This window comes from Helicoverpa armigera, chromosome 27 (genome assembly GCF_030705265.1).
Source record: "Helicoverpa armigera isolate CAAS_96S chromosome 27, ASM3070526v1, whole genome shotgun sequence".
In the NCBI taxonomy this organism is placed as follows: Eukaryota; Metazoa; Arthropoda; class Insecta; order Lepidoptera; family Noctuidae; genus Helicoverpa; species Helicoverpa armigera.
The window spans coordinates 140723-163253 of NC_087146.1; the positions used below are offsets into that span (position 1 = coordinate 140723).

The 22531-nt window shown below is 36.9% G+C and overlaps 1 protein-coding gene and 2 long non-coding RNA genes across 3 annotated transcripts in view; 1 reads left to right on the forward strand and 2 right to left on the reverse strand.

The window, feature by feature from the left end:
- Positions 1-22531, reverse strand: part of LOC110376201 (neogenin) — a 168066-nt gene that overhangs the window by 63247 nt on the left and 82288 nt on the right. The gene's annotated exons all lie outside the window — the stretch shown is intronic.
- Positions 263-16745, reverse strand: LOC135118889 (uncharacterized). The gene is made up of 3 exons (XR_010277834.1): positions 16576-16745; positions 1287-1372; positions 263-644 (listed from the first exon to the last, which is right to left on the reverse strand). It is a non-coding gene; the product is annotated as an uncharacterized LOC135118889 (long non-coding RNA).
- LOC126056007 (uncharacterized) lies at positions 10036-16130 on the forward strand. The gene is made up of 2 exons (XR_010277833.1): positions 10036-14209; positions 14272-16130. It is a non-coding gene; the product is annotated as an uncharacterized LOC126056007 (long non-coding RNA).

A 22531-nucleotide genomic window follows, 5' to 3' on the forward strand; every position in this document is an offset into this window, starting at 1 on the left:
CAATACTCTGGCGAAATTTAATAAACTCCGCCTCACAGAGCGCATACTTTGACAATAACCTACTTAACATCTTATACGGAGAATATACGCCGAGGTTTCTGACGAAATGAAAAGATGTTCCATTCGTGATGTTTTCATATAACCAGGTTTATGTGAATGCTAATAATTTTCATTATTTTTTTGTAACCGCAAGGAAATTATTAGAAAAACACTTACGAATTCAATGATATTATATGTTTAATACGAATTTAATCAATTTTCACAAATTCACAATATCGCAACCGCCATGCCTCTTCGAATGGCCGCCCCCGCGCCTCTTCACCCCCGCTCTCTCTTGGGGTTGCCAGCTTATTCTTTAAATTATTACTTTTTGAATAATTTATTTAAGTTATACAGCTAATAGACGGCCGTCCTGTTAACGGAATGACCCTATTCCGTGTCGGCCATTCGAGCTGTACGTGGTATGTCCTCATACAGTTTCATGATAATGATTGTGAAGTAAATCAGTTTCCATAATTTCTTCAAGTTAACTGCTTTACTCCTATAACAATTTTGTCTATTTTCTTCCGCTCTTTTGAAGTTTATTTCTCCATCCGCCTTTTGTAGTCATCCAGAGATTCGGTTGGTTTAATCCAGTAAAGGGTCTGTGGATATGAGAATTAAATTCATTAGTTAGGTTTTGGTGTCAGTCAAACAAGTTTAAGTTAATGTCTGGCCACTAATTCAGTAAATTTTATGATTTCCAGAAGTAAAATATAATATATTATTATCTTTACAATTATTGTAAAATACTTGAGGTTGATTTGTAGTGTTATCTCTAATATTTAATTTATTAGATTAGTTAGTTACAATAACAATTAATGGTTCTCTAACGTATTATTAGAGAGGCCAACTAGTAAGTAAGATACAAATCTGCATCGATTAGTGCCGTCTTGTAGTTTGACGAATTGAACGTCTTAGGAGAGCGCCCCGATAAATAAGCATCCTTCTCCAACGTTTTCTTTGTAGTGTGACGAGCATCGCGTGTTTCGGTATCCTTCACTAGTTTCAGTGAGCACCTTACGCCACAGTATTCTTTAACGAGTTGAACGTCATAGGAGAGCGCCACAATAAATGAGCATCCTTCTCCAATGTTTGCTTTGTAATGTGACGAGCACCGCGCGTTTCGGTATCCTTCACTAGTCTCAGTGAGCACCTTACGCTACGGTATCCTTCAGTCATCATCACTCAGACAAATAGGTGTTATAAATGTCGGTTGGTGACCTTCACCACCAATTTATACGTACATGGTTTGTATCCATTTCCACCAACAAAGTAAACGTAGTGGCAGATTTTATTCCTCCCTTGACTCCGGTATATCCTGGAATGTAGCCTTAGAGGAAGGGGGAAGTTATCTAGGTAATATCTACTATATTATAATAGTGAGTGTTGTATGTACATATTATTAATACACACATGTATCTAGATGTGTGATGCCTGTAAAATATTAGGTAAAGGAGTAAACTGGTGGGAAAGATATCATAAGCTAGTGATACATATAAGTATTAGTTTCAGCTAATAATATAATAAAACCGCGATAAAATCTGTAAGAGTAGTTTTATTTAAGTGTTTGATACAGTAAACGAGTAAGTGTCAGAAATCACTATTCAGTTAATGTCGGAGTCGCTGTCGTGTGCGTCACTATTGTTGTCAGTATTAAACGTGATCCACTTCTTTAGTTGATCAGCAGGATATATGCTTTTATATTTCCGTTTTGACAGACCGTCAATACTGGAAATTTCATACCGATCATTTTTGAGTACCGCCGATATTTTATATGGTCCTCTAAATTTAGGAAGAAGCTTCTTACTTTTTCCGGTTGCGGGGAGATGATGGTTGGGGATCATGACTAAGTCCCCTAAATTAAACATCTTGGTAGGTGCCTTGTTGCTGTCATATCTTAACTTCATCTGTTTCTGACTATCTTCTATATTTTTATTGGCTAGCTCGCGAATTATAGATCTTTGTTTTTCTCTGTCAAGTTCGTATCTACTCGGTTCGTTTCCATTCGGTTCTTTATCAGTTGATTCTTCCGTATTCGGTTCCTCGTCATTGTCAGTGTTTACGCTGTCGTCTTCCCGTAAGGCGTTAAGAATGTTCCCTTCGTTGGGTCCAGTCGTTCTTTTACCAAACACGATTTCGGACGGAGAGACTCCAGTAGTTTTGTTTCGGGTATTGTTCAGGCTCCACTGCACATTTTCTATGTGCATGTCCCAATCTCGTTCATCCTGACCGTGGTTGGATGCGGCTAGAGACTCCAGTATGGTCCGGTTATATCTCTCGATCTGCCCATTTGCTCGCGGGGTTGCCACGGAGTTTTGAACATGTTTTACACCTATAGACTGGACGTATCGTTTAAACAGTAGGGATGTGAAACTTGTTCCCCTATCGCTGATTATGATTTTTGGGACACCTACCACACAGAAAATGTCCTTTAAAACTTTTATAGTCGTCTTGCTTTTGAGATTTCGTACCGGTTTAATGAATATAAATTTACTATATCCGTCAATAATCCCTAAAATGTATTCGTTTCCATTTTTGCTTCTTACAAATGGACCTAAGTGGTCCATATGTAAGGTATGAAAGGGGGTGCGCCCTTTGGGGATAGGGTGCAGGTAGCCGCTGCTTTTGCCAGTCGACGCTTTGTTGTAAGCGCAGTTGAGGCACGACGACACGTATTTTTTGATGAATTTCGTCATTTTGGGGAACCAGAAATCTTTTTGTATCTTGTCGAGGGTTTTATCTACAGAGAAATGCCCAGATTCGTCATGGCCCATCTGGCAGATGCGCCACCTAGCCCCGTTAGGGACAACCCATTTAAGTTGATCTCCAATTTTTCGGTATATCTTATCATTCCGTAAAACATAATTTTCCATAATATCCTTTATGTCCCTCTTATCGGTGTTTAGTATCGATCTGACTAGTTTCAGATGTGGATCCGCCAATTGTACCGACTGCAACCAGTCAGTGGTCCCAATATTCATGATCGCCAATTCGTCCCCGTCCAACAATCCGGGGTCATCTACCGATGTTATGGGATTGCGGCTTAAAGCGTCCACGTGTCTCATACTCTCTCCAGGTCTGTAGTCTATTGTAAAGTTGTACTCCTGAAGCAGAAGCCACCATCGTGCAATTCGAGGAACTAAGTCCCTCTTTGTTAGTGTCGTTCTAAGGGCATTACAGTCGGTGTATACCTTAAAGTTAATACCGATGAGATATATGCGAAACTTCTTCAACGATAGAACTACGGCTAGAGTTTCTAACTCATAGGAGTGCAAAAACTCCTCTTCCTTAGTAGTCTGCTTACTGAAATAAGCTACCGGTCTCAGAGGTGACTTTTCATCGGGTTTTTGAAGTAGAATGCCTCCTACTCCGTGCTTACTTGCATCGCAGTGTACTTCTGTAATGAAACTAGGGTCATAAAGGGCCAATAAAGGCCGCTGAATCAATTTGGCTTTAATTGTATTAAACGCTTCTTCTTGAGGTTGTTCCCATGACCAGGGCACGTTGGCCTTCGTGAGACTAGTCAACGGCTTGGCGATAGCACCGAAGTTCGGAATAAATCTTCGGAAGAAGCTTGCCAAACCGACAAATTGTCTCACATGATGTATATTTGTTGGGACCGGAAAAGACGCGACGGCGTCGATTTTATTGCTTCCAGGCCTTAGGCCGTCTTTGGATACCTCATACCCCAGATAGTCTAAAGATGTTTGAAAGAAATAGCATTTCTTAACATTGAGTGTCAAACTTGCTTTGCGTAACGACTCCAATATTTTCCTGAGTTTGTCCAACCCGTCATCTATCGTCGTGGCTGGGGATAACAAATCATCCATGTAAGGCATTGCCAGATCGTATCTATCCTTACCCAGAGCCTTGTTGATCATATGTTGGAATACAGCAGGAGCGTTCACGAGGCCAAACGGCATCCTGGTGTACTCATAATGTCCGTCTGGTGTAATAAATGCGGTTAAATGCTTGGAATCTTCCGCGACGGGAATCTGATAGTACCCAGACTTAAGGTCGAGACTGGTAAAATAGTTTTTACCGCTCAAACGATCTAACTGGTCATCTATGACCGGCATTGGGTAAGAATCCTTGATAGTTTTCTTATTCAGGGCTCTGTAGTCCACACATAAACGATACTCGCCGTTTTTCTTTTTAACAAGGACTATGGGGCTCGCATACGATGAATTGGATTCCCTCACAATGCCAGAATCAAGGAGCTCGTTCACCAAATTTCGAACTACCAGTTTCTCTGTATAGGGTAAGCGGTAAGGCTTATAGGATATAGGTACATCGTCCTGTAATTTGATATGCATTTCAGAAATAGAGGTCCTACCGAGTTCGTCTAATTCTAACGCGAAACAGTCCCTATAGTCGTTCAGTAGTGTTAGTAGTCTATCACGTTGGTCATGCGTAGCGTCGGCACCTATATTTAACATGTCCATAGTCAAAGGTTTATAACTATAAGAATTAGTACTGTCAGACTCTATTATGTTATTTACCTCTAAAACTGGTGTATGCAAAAGCGTAGGTATATTAGGTATAGGTAATGCACGGGCTATAACTTTGTCTTTTCGCATAAGGACTTCTTTTCCGGAGTAATTAATTACTGGCAACATCCCTACACCATCACCAACCTGATATATGCCAGGAATTGTAATAATTTCCTCGTCCATCTTGTAAGATATATTCCCAGGTATGTATATATATCCAGTGTGTTGGTTTGCGTAGCGGATTTTGATGTTAGTCATTTTACCAACCGTAGTATCTTCCGCGATTAGCAAATCAACCTTTTCGGGGAAATCGGAATATAGAGTTAGGCTTGTGCTGGTTTTGTATACTACCACACCTGGTCTTTCCGTAAAATTTTGGCCAATTAGTAAATCTGTACTTAAATACTCATCTGGCACTATGTATATGTCTACCTCAGCCTTCACAAAATCCAGTACTATCTCAGCCTTTGCTTTCCCAATAGGCTGAATTGTTCCAAATGCGAAACCTCTAATGTGTAATAGATCCTTAGAATCTAGTTTTAGGGACAATTCGTCAGCCAAACTTTGTTTGCCGATTGTACATTGGCTGCCAAAATCAAGGAAGGCATGTTTCTGGTGACCGTTGATGGTCACCATCTTATTATATATGTTTGTTTTTTCATTGTTACCGGTAATATGTAGTACTTTATTTTCTGAACTTCCTTTCTTATCGTCGGTGGTTGTTTTAGTAATCTTATTGGCTTGATCTCGCCTACAGTGTTCTGCTATATGGCCCATACGATTACACTTTACACATCTTTGCCATTCTTTTGTGCATCTTGGTGCAGTATGCCCATTTTCGGAGCAGTTAAAGCATTTAATACCCGAAATTCTACTATTTTTGCTTGTATCCGGCCCTTTTCCGTTAAAATTGGATTTATTTATTCTATTGTTTGGTTGCGTTAGAGTCTTCCGATTATCTTTAAACGTTTTAGCAGTAATACTGCGCAGATATCTTAGGAGCTTGTTTGGGCTTCTAAAATTCGCACCCTGCGCGTTTAATCTAATATTACTATCATAAATCCCATGTATAACGCAGTCTACTGCGTCCTTTCCTTTATATTGCAGTGGCTTATCAGTTTAATTTTGTCGTAAAATATTCTTCGAGAGTTTCTTCGCGCTTGCTCCTCCTATCCAGCATTTCTACTAAACGGTCGGCGTAATTCCTGTCATCCGGAAAATTTTCTAGAATCTTCCGCTGCCATTCCCTCCAACTAAGGTTCACTGACGATAAACCTTCATACCACCGTCGTGCTAGACCGTCGAGTTTGGGCAATGCGTGAAAGATAATCTGCTTATCACTCCAGTTGTACATATCAGCAGTCTCGTTAACCTTTTTGATCCACGATTTTGAGGTTTGCGTTTTCAGTCCTGGATCGAATTTAGGTATTATATCGTGCGCTCCTACAAACGTATTGCGGCTGTGGTTACTAATCGCACTAACGAGTCTTTCCATTTCTGAGTGACTGGATCGCCTTGGTTTAGTACGACGGTCGCGATGACGGCGCCGAGAGTCGTATGTTCTGCTATCCCTTGACCTCGATCGTGATTCGCGTTCAGCTGACGACGTAGACGAGCCGGTGCTCCATTCGTCAGAGCTATGAGTAGTCTTAGACTGTAGGCTGTATGATCGGTTACTAGTGGAGTCTGAGAAATAACTATTATTACGCCGGCGGCTGTGAGATGAGTCACGACGGTACCGTGAACGGCGGTTTCTTGAAGTGGATCGTGACCTACTCCTGCTTTTCCTTTTAGTGGTTCTCAGCCTAGATCCGGAACGTCGATGCCTGCGACGTTCATGATGACCACTTTTGCGACGTGGTCGTCCGCGACTTGGGCTGCGTGACCTACAACGCTTCTTTCGAGAGTACATGTAACTATCGTCTTTTCTCTTGGTTGACCTTGAACATGTTTTACCCGTAGGTAACGGCGGCGTGAGACCGTCACGTGCGTAATTCTCCATCGGCTTAGCGATAAATATATATATTTACTTTCTCTCTCTATTTTTTTTAATGCAAATTCCAAGTTCAATTCGTTAAGTGGATAAGTTTGTAAGATTAATTGATGGTTAAGTGATATAGATTGTATAAAATGAAACGTAAATATATATTTGTAAAATAATTATCAAGAAGAGAAAGGTGGAAGGCGGAAGGTGGAAATAAATTGGTGCGATTAGTAAATTGATTGTTAGCAAAAGCAAACAATAATAGAAAACCAATAGCTAAAATATAAGTCACTATAAAGTCAAACATAAATAACTATATTTAGATAATTCAGTCAAAAGTTAATCAAAAGTTTTTTATTTTAAATAGGCCTGCATGAGAGCCTCTCATGAAAAGTCGGTCATCATTTATCAGTCAAGTCATCTTTACATGTCTGAGACAAATGGGGTAGAAGCAGTAAGAGAAACCATACTAAAGTTATACAATACAATAAAGGAAATCATTATTTTCTTTAAATTATTATATGCTAAATACATTATTATGTTGCATCTATAGAAAGGTATTTGAATTAAACCTCCTCTGTGTTATAGATCACCATTTATCGTTCTAAATTTGTTCAGAAATTTAGTTATTTATTGTTTTTGTTTTTATTCTTAAAGGAAAAATGGAGACAAAAGTTTTTGCATTATAGCTCAAATACCCTGTAAATTTAAGTAGGAACAATAATTTCAGATGTTAATGTTTATGCTACAAATTTATTAAACTCAAGCTCAAATTTATAACAATGATTTAGTCAAGGTTCAGCTAATTAGTTACCACACTTAAGATCAAATCAATATGTTAATAAAGTTAGCTTAAGTAGCTTTGAATAAACTTTGCTTTGAAGACTGGGTTAAGGAAAGTAAACAAGCATGCCTATGTAATTTTACGGTGAACATAGTATGATTAATTATTATCAATAAAATAATAGAAGAAATATCATATCAATATCAAGGAATATCCTTTCTATAAATTAGTATTTATTTATAGACACATACTACTAAATAGTTGTGGTGCCCTAGTGGGTAAAGAACCAACTTATCAGGTATGAATGTGTGGGTTCAATTCCAGGTCAGGAGAGTACCATTGCTATTTTATTATTAATTATTTTGTAAATACTTTTTATTTGTTTAACCTAAAATGTTTACTCTATTCCAACTCTTTTTGTTTTTTTTTTTGTAAATCTAAATGTACTATCTTAGTATATCTTGCACCAGGATTACTGAGTTTTGGAGGAAGTGTTAACTGTAAGTCTCAGCTGTCATCGAACATCCTTGTTGTTACGGGTAGCTAGAATTCAGTAAGTCTGACATCGGGTCTGCAAGCGGTATTGGGTACCCCTAGTAACAGGTTTTAGAAGGTCAGATAGAGCAGTTGATCCTTGTAAAACATTGGTATAACCCAGGTGAATCCCATTAGACTGGAAGACGAGCCCAACGTAGTTAAAAATAAAGGTCTAGGGAGATGACAATGATACATACATGCTGTAAAACACTTGTGTTGCTATTTCAATTCAATTCAATATTTTATTGCACTCCATAAGTTTCATGAAGGTTGTTTTGGTACACTATGGACCTTGTAGGGCACGGCAACATAGAGGAGCTTGACCGTGGGAGCTTGTTTTATAACTATTACTATAATTTCATAGATACTAGTCGAAACAAGCAGTTCAATAAGTAAGTACTTCGTATATTTTGTGATTCTATCTATTACCTATTTATTTTTACTTGGTACTGTTAGACTAATATTATCCTGTGTTGTTCTGTATGTTATATTCTCTTTTCATACATTAAGGAACTATACTATATTTACCGAAGTATACTAAATCATTTTAGTTTTATACGGACAACACTACCTCTACTGTGAGGACAACACTAAAAAGATATTTTGACAGTTAGAGCGCGCGCTTTACATGCGCTTCCTTCGTGGACTGATAAACTATGTTTTCTTACGATTGATATTAAATTGTGTTTTAAAAGTGAATACAAGAAGTTATTGTGATACGAATTGACGTTTTATTTCTGATTAAGGCTAGGAGATCATACCCTAGCTTATATCAGAAGCGGGAAGAACAGAAAACGCCTAATTACCAATGGGGCGCGAATGCTCCGAATACAATAAAATTAATGATCACGCCACACTATGCGAAACACTTAAACGAAGACGAGATGACCACAGCACTGATTGCTCAACCGCAATAATGTATCAAGGACTTATCTACTCAAGGAAAACAAAGCGACATGGTCAACAACTTGTGGAGCCTATAATGACGACGACCAGACAAGATTCTTGTGTGTAGATTACTGCTTGACACACACTACGCCTGATGGCGATTAGACACCTTCTCCGCCGCGATGCAACAGGTACCCGAGACATTGGACAATCAGGTATAAGCATTAATATTTTTTTTTCTCATTCCAATTAATCCATGGAATAGAAAACAATCATTTAATTGCCCAAACATGTGTATACATGCATACACACGCAGGTGCATGCATGTAGGATAATCAATTATTAAAGGTATGTGCTTAAAACATGTTTGCCACTTGTCATGGCATACAAATATAAAACCAGAAACATTTAGCTCTATATACTAAAAACTATTTGAGCTGACATTTCAGAGCTTCGGTACTGAGTTTTCTCTAGGTTATAGATATTTTGTTGTACATAATGGGTGCCATTCAAAATATAATTTAGCACATAAGTGCAGTTTTACATGGATGTGAACAGAGTTTGCTATTGATCTATTTGATGCATACATTTTTAAGGTGAGTAAATGTACAACAATATATTTCATTAGACATCCATAAACCAGCTGGGAACATGACAGATACTCTGAGGTAAACATTTATATCCTGAGTAATTATGTATGGTGTTATTTTTGCTACACATTGAATACATAAAATATTCATGAGAAAAGAGTAAATAAAGCAAGTAAAGCTAATTGCATAGTTCATGGGGATGATGGCCAAACGATTTGGTGTTAATGCATTATTTACATACATTACTGAAATAGACAAAGGAAGTACCTATAAAAATAAGTAAATAGGATATAACAATAGGATATTCATGATATAAAGCCAATATTACAATAATTAAAATTGAAATAGTCATAATCACTTACAAATAGAGGTAGAAAATAAAGTGGTTAATTGACAACCAACAAAAACCGTGCGACACAGCTCTTGACTATTCTATGTACATCCAAAGCGGTGATAATAGGTATTAATAATGGATAATCAAATACTTTAAAGTACTATAAACACTAAACTGGTTTTTATTAATAAAGTAACTATGAAACTAAATGCTTCAAGCCAGTATGTTTCAGACAGTAAGTATGTTTTACCAATATCTTGGTACTGCCAATAGCATACATCATTGTTAAGTAAAACTTCATTCCAAGCAAATATCATTGCTTGTTATTATTTTAAAGAGTATCTAAAGTGAAAATTATAAAATGGTAATCTTTTAAATGATCTTTTCCATATTATTAACTGTAAATTGCCTCACCTAGAAAAAGTTAAACTGCTTATTCTATATGAATGTTGGATGATATTACAGCTAACAGGTACATTATAGGACTGTAACACATTAAGGATAGTTTAATCACAGTAAAGATGCAGCAATTGTAGTAAATATTATTTACTTAAAGGATTTTACAGACTGAAGCATAATAAATAAATATAAATCAGTAGTGTCAATTAATCAGAAGAAAATATAACTCAGTAGTGTCAGTAATCTGAGTAGCCAGATCAGATATGTTCTTTTTGAAAGATTTCATTTTAATTTGGAATCCACCACTTGATGCTGAGACCAGTTTTCTCAACCATTAAAATAACCCGAATTGCTTAAAGATATGTATACTAGAATCAAATAAATACAAAATAAAGAAATTTCGGCTTTGAAATCTGAATCGAAAGCAGTCTATATATTATTAACTTAATAAATGAATATTATAAATTGGGTCAATAAGAGATAGGTTTGAGTTGGAACAAAACAACATTAGTTATACATAAAATTGTCTGATACTACACAGGAGCTATACCATCAGAATACATTATACCATACTGAAAAAGAAGTATGTGAGACAGTTAAAGAATAAAAGACTAGGCAATTAATAAGTAATTTGTCCTAGCCCATTAAAAAGTTGAATGCATACCAGGGCACTCAGTAAAACATATAGATTATTATAAATAAACTGAACCTGAACTTTTATGGATGGTAACGATACGAGTTAACATTTCTCTCTATACTCTCTTTATGACAGGAAATCTTGTAATTTCCTGGGAGGTAAGACATTTTATTCTGAGACTAAATTTCAGCACATATTGTATGTTAGACCTTCTCTCACAGAAAATTACATGTACAGTTTATGATGATTTTCTTGATTGATGTTGTGAGTCTATTCTGACCACTTATAAAATAGAAACCAAGATTGTGGAGGATCAGAAGAGTGAATTCAGTGGGGTGTCAACAACATCTTTAACAAGTCAGTAAGTACAACCACAAGTGTTTTACAGTCAACAACTAAGAAAGAGCATTGCTTAGTATTTATTAGTTTTGAACCATTAATTGAAAAAAAACTGACTGATAAAGAACAATTTATATGGTGATTGGAACTTATATTTAAAGATGATGACATCTGGTTATGTTTATATTCATATATATTTATTTGCATTCCATAATGTTACAATAGATGTTGAAGAGGCTTAAAACTAAGTAGGTACCATTATAGGCCCTGTTAGGGCACAGCTAAAGAAGGCAATACTTTAAGGCACCATAAATAAAGAACCATGAGTTAAACTAGGCTCAGGGGTACTTTGTTGTCACTTTGTTTGTATTAAAATTGTTTCTACGGCACCACCTTCAATTCTGCTTTCGTATCCCTCATCAGGGATATAGTTCCGAAGGAGCAGAAAGCTTTTCCACTCACGCTTTACAACTTGTAGAGTTATAATTTGATTAAATGGTATTAACTAAAAAGAAAAGCTTAAATTGAGAAGTGTAGTGATTTTAATGAATTGTTAATTAATAAAACAATACCAGACGAAGAAAATTGAATGAATAAATTAAAGATTTGTACAATTTTACCTTGATTATCTGTTATTAATTCTTACGAGCCTCTGTATTGAGATGTGAAATGAATTGAAAGATTCATACTAATTCAGTTTGGTTGTATTGTTGAATTATTGAAATAAGACTACATAAATAAACTTTTGATAAGTTCATAGGTTGGAAGGTATGCACTATGTACTGTTTTAGCTGGTTCTATTGTTTGTTGCTGAAAACAAACAACTCGAGGAAGAAAATGGATATTATGTATTTATATATTTTAACCACTACAATAAGGGATTAACAGAAACAATTGTAATGTTGTAACAATTGTAACTTGTAGTGGTCTGATTGAGTTTGATTGTGTTGTTAAATAATAATAATAGAAGACATGTATTGATTTAGTTCAACCATAGGCATTGCTCTAATACAAATAAGAGATGGACAGAGAAAATGTAATTACTTGTACATTTCTCATTTTATTATGTTGTTAATTATTAAAACTAGCGACTGGAATGCTAATAAAGAATTGAGTATTGAATAGACAAGATATATTGTACTAGTTGTGAGATAACGAATATAAATAAGAGATGGGCAGAGAAACTGACTAAAGAATTTGTATTAGCTACTTTGATCATATTGATGATTAATGGATACTAAACGAGATAAAATATGTATACATATATATTGTAGTCAGAGATAGAAGATGTAATAAATTGAGAGATTTGTATATTGTCCAGTTTGAGGATATTGACAATTACGAGTCATTTATGATTCTGAATTTAATACACGGAAGGAATTGTGTAAGGACGGTTTTGTGTAAGGAGCCGCTTGTGATAATATTATTAATCAATATTTATAGAGATCTTCATTGACACATACCTACTTAAAAGCTGTGTATATTTTCATAGCTCTCAATTCTTCGAAACTAAGTCCTTAAAAAATAAATTGTATATATTGTGCCAATAAAGTGTAATTGTGAAGTATATAAAATAAGACAGGATATTAAGCAATTGTATATTGTATTGAAGATCAATACAAGTGTAGTGACGCAGTTTATGAATCTAAGGCTGGATATTAAGAAATTGTATATTGTATTGTTAATGTACAGTAGTCCAGGTACTGGATAGAAAGAAGTTGTTTACTGTAATGAGAATTATATAAGCAGAAGCAATGTGTAAATACTGATTTGCACTTTGAATTATGATAGTGATAAATTTTAATGTGTTAATAAGGAACATAAGTTCAGAGACTTTGTATAATAGAAGTTTTCTATTGAAATAAGAAATGATATAAGTATTTTGATGCCAATATGGTGATGTTGACTTGTACTGCTTGAATTTGAATGAGGTACACAAATCCAGAGACTGGATACATAGGATTCTTTATTTAATGATATTTGTTTGTGACTTTAGTTTATTTAGTGATATACATAAGTATGTTGTCGTCGATATGTTCATATTGACTTGTAATATTGAAATTTGAATGTATTGATAAAGTATGTGTAAGATAAGAACCGAGACTGGATATAAGGAATTGTTTACTTGATGGGGAACTATATAAATAAATTCATGTCAATATGTTGATTTTGACTTGTATTGCTTGAATTTGAATGTATTGGTAAGGTACCTACACAAGTCCGGAGACTGGATATAGAGAATTGTTTATTTAATGGGGAATGATAAAAGTATATTGATGTCAAAATGTTGATGTTGCCTTGTAATCGTTGAATTTGAATGTATTTATAAAGAAATAAATCCAGAGACTGGATATAAAACATGTCGATTATTGAAATAGGAAATGACATAAGTATATAGATGCCAATATGTTGATGTTGACTTGAAATGGTTGAATTTGAATGTATTTATAAAGAATATAGATCCAGAGACTGGATATAAATAAAGTTGATTATTGAAATAGGATATGATATAAGTATATAGATGCCAATATGTTGATGTTTACTTGTAATGGTTGAATTTGAATGTATTTATAAAGAAATAAATCCAAAGACTGGATATAAAACAAGTCGATTATTGAAATAGGAAATTATATAAGTATATAGATATCAATATGTTGATGTTGGCTTGAAATGGCTGAATTAAAATGTATTTATAAAGAATATAAATCCAGAGACTGGATATAAAACAAGTCGATTATTTAAATAGGAAAATATATAAGTATATAGATGCCAATATGTTGATGTTGACTTGTCATGGTTAAATTTGAATGTATTGATAAGGTACATAAGTCGAGAGACTTGATAGAAGGATCTTGATGTCAATTTGTTAACATGACTAGAAGACGTAGATAGCTCAAATAGGAGTGAATTCCTCGTTGCAGTCACAGTGATAGTAAGATTAACTTACTCTGTTAAACTTGAATGTTTTGATAAAGTATACAAGTCCAAATACTAGACGTGAAGTTGTTTACCGTAGTAAGAATTTGTACAAGTATATGGTTGCCAATTTGTTAAAATGGCAATGTACACAAGTCACAGTTTGGATTCAAAATGAAATGAAATGAAAATATTCGCAGAAATTGTTTATCGTAGTGAGAGTTTATGCAATTATATTGTTGACGATTTGTTAGCATGGCTGGAAGGCGTGGATGGCTCCAGTTGGAGTGAAAGCCACGATGCAGTCATAGTTAGAGATGGCTGGAAGGCGTGGATGGCTCCAGTTGGAGTGAAGGCCACGATGCAGTCCTAGTTAAAGATACGACTCTGGAAGGTTGGCACGATCGTGAAGCCTTGTTGGTGGATATCCTCTTGGCTTTGCGGTGAGGGGTCAAATGCAGATGTCGTGAGTTGAGATTGGCTGGAAGGCGTGGATGGCTCCAGTTGGAGTGAAGGCCACGATGCAGTCCGTCCTAGTTAAAGATACGACTCTGGAAGGTTGGCACGATCGTGAAGCCTTGTTGGTGGACATCCTCTTGGCTTTGCGGTGAGGGTCAAATGCAGATGTCGTGAGTTGAGATTGGCTGGAAGGCGTGGATGGCTCCAGTTGGAGTGAAGGCCACGATGCAGTCCGTCCTAGTTAAAGATACGACTCTGGAAGGTTGGCACGATCGTGAAGCCTTGTTGGTGGACATCCTCTTGGCTTTGCGGTGAGGGGTCAAATGCAGATGTCGTGAGTTGAGATTGGCTGGAAGGCGTGGATGGCTCCAGTTGGAGTGAAGGCCACGATGCAGTCCGTCCTAGTTAAAGATACGACTCTGGAAGGTTGGCACGATCGTGAAGCCTTGTTGGTGGACATCCTCTTGGCTTTGCGGTGAGGGGTCAAATGCAGATGTCGTGAGTTGAGATTGGCTGGAAGGCGTGGATGGCTCCAGTTGGAGTGAAGGCCACGATGCAGTCCGTCCTAGTTAAAGATACGACTCTGGAAGGTTGGCACGATCGTGAAGCCTTGTTGGTGGACATCCTCTTGGCTTTGCGGTGAGGGGTCAAATGCAGATGTCGTGAGTTGAGATTGGCTGGAAGGCGTGGATGGCTCCAGTTGGAGTGAAGGCCACGATGCAGTCCGTCCTAGTTAAAGATACGACTCTGGAAGGTTGGCACGATCGTGAAGCCTTGTTGGTGGACATCCTCTTGGCTTTGCGGTGAGGGGTCAAATGCAGATGTCGTGAGTTGAGATTGGCTGGAAGGCGTGGATGGCTCCAGTTGGAGTGAAGGCCACGATGCAGTCCGTCCTAGTTAAAGATACGACTCTGGAAGGTTGGCACGATCGTGAAGCCTTGTTGGTGGACATCCTCTTGGCTTTGCGGTGAGGGTCAAATGCAGATGTCGTGAGTTTAGATTGGCTGGAAGGCGTGGATGGCTCCAGTAAGAGTGAAGGCCTCGAGGCAGTCCTAGGAACGCAGCTCTGTAAAGGTGGCACAGTCATGAATTCTTGCTGGCGAATAACCCCTTGACTTTGTACCAAAATATAAACCAATTTGTAAATGTGAACACCATGTAGCATTTTAATTGTCACTTTACTCTCATTTGTCTTTGCGATTCTACATGATCTTCGCATGCTTTTACTGTATGTATCAATACATACAAATTGTAATACTATATTATTTTTAAAAAGAGTAACCATGGAGTTTCTTGCCCGTTCTTCTCCATAGGAAGCTACTTTTGGAATGGGCAACTAGAATTAAACTTAGTTATGGTTTTGACGTCCATAAGTGCTTGTAAAGGCCTAAATGAAATAAATGATTTGACTTTGACTTTGAGAAGTTTGAGGACAAACTTAGTGGTCAGAATGGCCGAATGTTAGACTAATATTATCCTGTGTTGTTCTGTATGTTATATTCTCTTTTCATACATTAAGGAACTATACTATATTTACCGAAGTATACTAAATCATTTTAGTTTTATACGGACAACACTACCTCTACTGTGAGGACAACACTAAAAAGATATTTTGACAGTTAGAGCGCGCGCTTTACATGCGCTTCCTTCGTGGACTGATAAACTATGTTTTCTTACGATTGATATTAAATTGTGTTTTAAAAGTGAATACAAGAAGTTATTGTGATACGAATTGACGTTTTATTTCTGATTAAGGCTAGGAGATCATACCCTAGCTTATAGTACTAATCTAGAGGAAACTCCGCCCCTAAGACGACCCACTGACCGAAATGCATACTTGACACGTCGATTTTCTATGATTACGAATAATTACTTGGGTTATATGTTTCGTTACTAATTGTGTACTATTTGAGTGGTATTTCTTAAATCGTTTGAATGCAACATGTTATTCTATGATGGCTTCTCGGAATTCGGAATATATGATAGTCAAATGTTGTCGATCCATTTACTGAACATCGATGTAATTATATTATTGCTATATTCAATCCTCTACGTACACAAATAAATGTGTACACGGAGTAATGCAGTTAACTAATTATTCGATACTTAGAAGAAAGAAAACAAGTTTTGTTTTGTCGATTATACTACTTATAAAATGTGTTCAATAACATACCAAGTTCGTGGAGCGATGTGTACTTGTCACTTCTGAAATATTAGAAAAACACTTACGAATTCAATGATATTATATGTTTAATACGAATTTAATCAATTTTCACAAATTCACAATATCGCAACCGCCATGCCTCTTCGAATGGCCGCCCCCGCGCCTCTTCACCCCCGCTCTCTCTTGGGGTTGCCAGCTTATTCTTTAAATTATTACTTTTTGAATAATTTATTTAAGTTATACAGCTAATAAAATGGTTCATCTTTATGACCTTTCTGAAAGTCCTAACTGCAAAGTTAGAAACCAAATCTTTTTCCTAAAGAAAATAATATACAAGGACTTCTTAGATATCTACTATATAGGTATATGTATATAGGAAAAGTGCTAGAGTGGAGACCACGGATTAGCAAGCGCAGCGTAGGACGTCCACCAACAAGGTGGACAGACGACCTTATAAAGGTCGCCGGAAGACGCTGGTTGCAGGTCGTCTCCAACAGGTATCTGTAGAGATCTAAGGGGGAGGCCTATGTTCAGCAGTGGACGTCCTATGGCTGAGATGATGATGATGATGAGGTAGTTATAGTACACAGTCCCTTATAGAGTCATTTTTGGATACGGAACTATAAACACACTGCAACTCTCGCAAAGTAAGCTAACCGATCTTAAGTTAGTGATGCCTCGAGACTGCACAATATCGTTTTATTAATACATTTTGCTTTCTGCTTCAGATCAGCAAAGTTATTTGAAGCCTATTTGAGCCCCATCAGAATGACCTCATCAAACTAGGGTCAAAATACAAGGTTACATAACATTCAACCATTTTACGTATATTGGTCGTTATAAGGAATTCAATAAGCATTAGAACTGGGGTGAACGGCCTAGAGTAATAACTATTACATTCTATTCGCTGTGTAATTTATTTGAGGCTTGAGCGGCCTCCAGTGCTGTGCTCGTGTACCCACGCACTGTGGCGCTTGGCCGGTCAGTCGCGATAGGCTAGAGTGATTAAGTTGTTTTACTGAGCGATATTATTTGCATTAATATCTGAAAACGAAAAGAGCTTTAAAAGGGTGAAGAAAGAGCCTTGTATGTAGTTCTAAATCCTTTTCGAAAACTTTTAGAATCATCGGCACGAATCTTGAGCTCTGACCTACATCTGCGCAGAAGTGATTTATTAGCAAAGAACCAATCCCAAGTGACGGCTATGACGCGATGCACTGCGGGCCAATCACCGCTTTACTCCGCCCCCGCGCCTCACTTCATACCACCAAAGGGACCCAGTAAATTACTTCTGCGCAGGTGAAGGTCATAGCTCAAGATTCGTGCCAATGATTATACTAAAATGCCACTATCGTGTGTATGTGTCGTATCAAATAACTCTACCGATTTGAAGTTAGCGAATAGTGACTACTATGATTAGGAACAATAAGCTCCTGTCAACACTTTTGTTTAGTAACAGATATTAAACGATTTTGAAAGACTTACACACTCGTCACCAATAACAATGTACCTGTAAATAGAAAATACATAATTAATTTTCAAAAGGTTAAAAATATCAGAATTCTTGGTAATCATTAACTCTTACAAATTCAAATTAAAATTAGTCATTGCACATCCTTGGCAGTCGTTACGGGTCGTCAGAAGCCAGTAAGTCTGACACCAGTCTAACCACGGGGTATCGGGTTACCCGGGTAACTGGGTTGAGGAGGTCAGATAGGCAGTTGCTTCTTGTAAAGCACTGGTACTCAGCTGCATCCGGTTAGACTGGAAGCTACCCCAACATAGTTGGGAAAGGGCAAGGCAGATGATTAACTCTTACAAGATGACTATCACATCAAAATATGCGCAACTTTTATCCCAACTGTAACAGAGCAGTCACAGCGTCGACGTGACCCGATTGCATAAAGTAGCTATTACAAGACCTACTCCACATCTGACATATTCCGACAATCCCATACAGAACTCATCTGCACTCCTATAGAAACTAATTCATTGTTATTGTCAACAAACAAACAATAATAAACCCTAACTCCAACACATTAGATTCATCATCCTGTAACAGAGACAAAATGCATGAAACCGCGTTATGCGAGATTGAACGCAAAACTAATTATACAGACAGTATATTTTCACGTAAATAGCATTATTATCGCGTGTTTATCTACTTCAAACTTTAAAATTATGTGCATAGAGATGATATTTGCTTGCATACAAAAGTACAATGTAAATGAATGTTGCTATTTTCGACTTTATGTGTAAAAGTTTAAGGTTCATATTAGGTTATGTTAAAGATATTCATTAGAAAAATAATAGGTGTGTTCGTGAATAGTACGGAACCCTTTTTAATAAGTTTATGTATAGCAGACGGGTACTATTCCGGGTGTAACTTGAGATGCTTTTAATTTATTAACTGAGTCAAAAGATAAGATGTCGAGCAACGAAATATTAAAGGAAGAAAAGGGTTAGGGCGTTTTGAATAAATTATTTCGAAAGTAACTACCGCCAGCCGGTTTTACCCGCTTCTTGAGAGGACTTCTTTCCACATATGGATAAAAAGTAGCCTATATGTGATTATGGTGTAGGACCGGGAGATTCTCGTCTGCTCAAATGAAAAACTTGATTTCGATATTTCGACGTTTATTGTACCAGCTCGTAGGGCGAAGTGTAACTTCAGTATAAAAAACCTAATCCTGTTCTTTTACATGCAACTTTAAATAATTGTTCAGCCACGTATTAAATATAATAAATAAAATCTATGGACTAATTAGTTTGTAACTGTTCTTCAATGGCTTCAATGGCGTATGTATGCTATATGACAGACATCTAAGGTTCATCAAAAGCCGTTGAGTAGTTTATGCTTAAAGAAGTGACAAACATACACAGAAACTCACAAACTTTCGCCTTTATAGTTTTAGTGTGATAGTAAATAAGAAAGCGTTATTCTGTTTGGTGGGAGGTTTCAGTGAAAAGGTTATATCCCGACCTTTACATAGAAAAGCACAAACACAAATATTACTGTTGTTCCGAATATATTCCAAACAATGCAAAGGTTAACTTTGGCGTGAAAATACTCTTAGTTTGTTGTTTATACATTTTCATAACAAAATCAGAACTCTAGTAGAGTTACGAATTTCTTACTTGCAAATAACGGGCTTACAAAACAAAAACTTATTTGTGTCTATATGAAACTTAAGTTATAATTTTTGCAATCACCCTTTGCATAAAAATTGCATTCAATAATTAAATCATGCGTATTTAAATTGCTTCGTCGACACAAAGCCGAGATTGTGCTTAAACTAATCACTTAAATTATATCCCGGGCCTATCTCACTAAACAACGCAGTAAGAAAGTCTCATCCCCTCCCCCCCCCTTCATCCCCCGCACGGAGGGATCAATTAATACTATCCTCCCCTCGTACTTGCATACACGTAAGCAAATTTTTCCTAGACTATCTTACATAATCATATTGATAATAAACCCTAATCCCACAGCGATAAGATTGATTTTACTCTGTCTCTAAATGTTAGTCAATAAGCCAATCTACTGCACAACCTCATCACGCTAATTTCTATCTTATTTTATAGTCACAAAGTACATTTTTATATGTAAGTAAATTTAGTTAAGGCAAGTGAGCCAATTAGTGTAGTATTGTCAAGCGATATTGACTCTTAACGTCATATAGATAGAGTTGACTTTCGTTATGTGTTTGGAAGTGAGGGTCGCGCCCTCCGAAGTAATGTTTAGTGCAAATACAGGATGTTTATTTGGTAATAAGTTACAGGGTGCTGTGTAATGAGGACCGACTTGTTTGGGGAGATATTTTTTAAGCCTGTTGATGTTTCTTTAACTGGATTTAATGATCTCAGAGGTACCTGTTTTATTAACTAGAATAATAGGCATTGTTATCAGTTTTTAGAAAAAAGAAAAAATATATATTACGATAGATTGAAGATATTTCTATGAAGCCAAACGGAACAACAAATGACAACTATCGGTTTCTTGAATCGCACAACAGGTTTTTTGCCAGACGTAATAAAAATGAGTGCAAAAAAATTTGTTATTGTGAAAACACTCTAAGGGTCAAAAACTTTCGACCTCTGGCGACTTAAAAAGTTACACTTTTGCACTTCTGAGACCCGTGACAAGATAATGTCAAAACTTCCTTCAACTTCGATAAGAACTGAAAATGTTCGCAATATTACGAAATAACTTGAGTGAAATATTTAAGATTACACTCGCGTGCAAGGAACAACCCCTAAAAGTTTTTGGATCGATAACATTTGGGTTTGGCGAGGGAGACTAATGAACGGTCCCGTGTTAGATTCCCGTGCAATGTAAAATGTAGTAGCATTTAAAAGCCTGTGATTGCGGTTTTTTAGACACAGGTTAACCATCTTTGAAATATTTAAACTTAAAGTATATGAAAGCATATTCTAATGAGCAAAATATCGGTTCAGCCAAACGTGAGATAATCACGCCCAAACACACATACATACATACCTACAGGTCAAACAGAGAACCTCCTTTTTTCAAATGATTAAAAATAACACCAGTCTTCAAATCTATCATACAGCAATCATCATCATCATTAGCCTATCGCAGTCCACTGCTTGCTGGACATAGGCCTCTCCAAGTGCACGCCCCACTGAGATCGATTTCCGGCTTACTTAAGAAAAATAACATCAGTCTTCGAATCTATCATATAGCAATAATCTTGCTGAATCCTACAGAACATCAAAATGACCATTCTATAAGTTAACACCGCTTCACTCATATGAACACATTACCATTCTACCCTCGATCCACTTCGTCTATCGGCTATCCATCGACTATCGGCTTTCAATCGGCTACAATCGGCTATTGGCTAATATCTCGGCTCGTTGCACCCTCGGAGGGTAGTTCTTACTGCAATAAATCGTGCTAGCTAGGCGGTTTTATGTTAGGGGTGGTATTAATGAAACGCGAATGTTATGTGGAATGTAAGAGCACTTCGCATAAATGTAGGAGTTTTAAGTATATTTTTAATGAACCTGTTCTTTCGTCTTAGGGGTCAGACATAAGACCTTTATCCTACATTTAAAAAAAAACAAATTTTTAAAGCTACAAATGCCTTTGGAAGTTCTGTTGCTACAAAGACGCCGAGTATCAATTACAAAAATGCAAAACTTAAATTCAATGCGTTCCAAAAAATATTTCCAAAAGCAAAAGCATACACTAGTGTGTCCTCAAAATAATCCTCAAAGCTAAACAATACAAAGGGGAAATGATTGAAACGTCACAATAGACGGGTTAGCGCTATATTCTTTGAGCGAACAATACGGATCACTTGCTCGCAGCCTCCTGTGATAAAGGACTCATCTCACGTATGAACACACAGGTGAAGCTGTGCATGTGTGTGTTAGCACCATGGAGAACGAAATTACTAGCGGAGGTGCCATAGCGGAAAATCACCTAAAAAAGTAGCGTCGCCAAAATGCGAGTCAGAGAAGGGGATAAGGAACGTTACTGTTTTCGCACTTACACGCCTTCTTTGGATACGAGAAATTTTGTCATAGAAAAAATCGTTGACACATCTCAAAGAACCCAAACGCCTCGTTCGTTCACTCGTAACTGATCGTTTTAGTCATGTCCACCGTACGAATTTGAGCTAGAAGAAGGCGCCAGACCGACCTGCATTATGGCATCTCCGCTCATCTTTCCTTGCTCCGTGGTTATTACAAACAATTGACAAGCTTTGACATTGGACCGGATTGACAGACTCGACTCCGCAAAATTTTTGCTCGTGCACACAGATATCGACTGAGGTTTTTTGGAACTGTAAAAGTTAACAAAGGTATTTTATTGCGGGAACGAACAGTCCAGTTTCGCACAAAATTGGAAAACTTTATATATTTGATTTAATGATCAATTTATTTCAATGTTGCTGTTGATTCGAATGATTTCGGTATTCCGGTAGAAATAGTT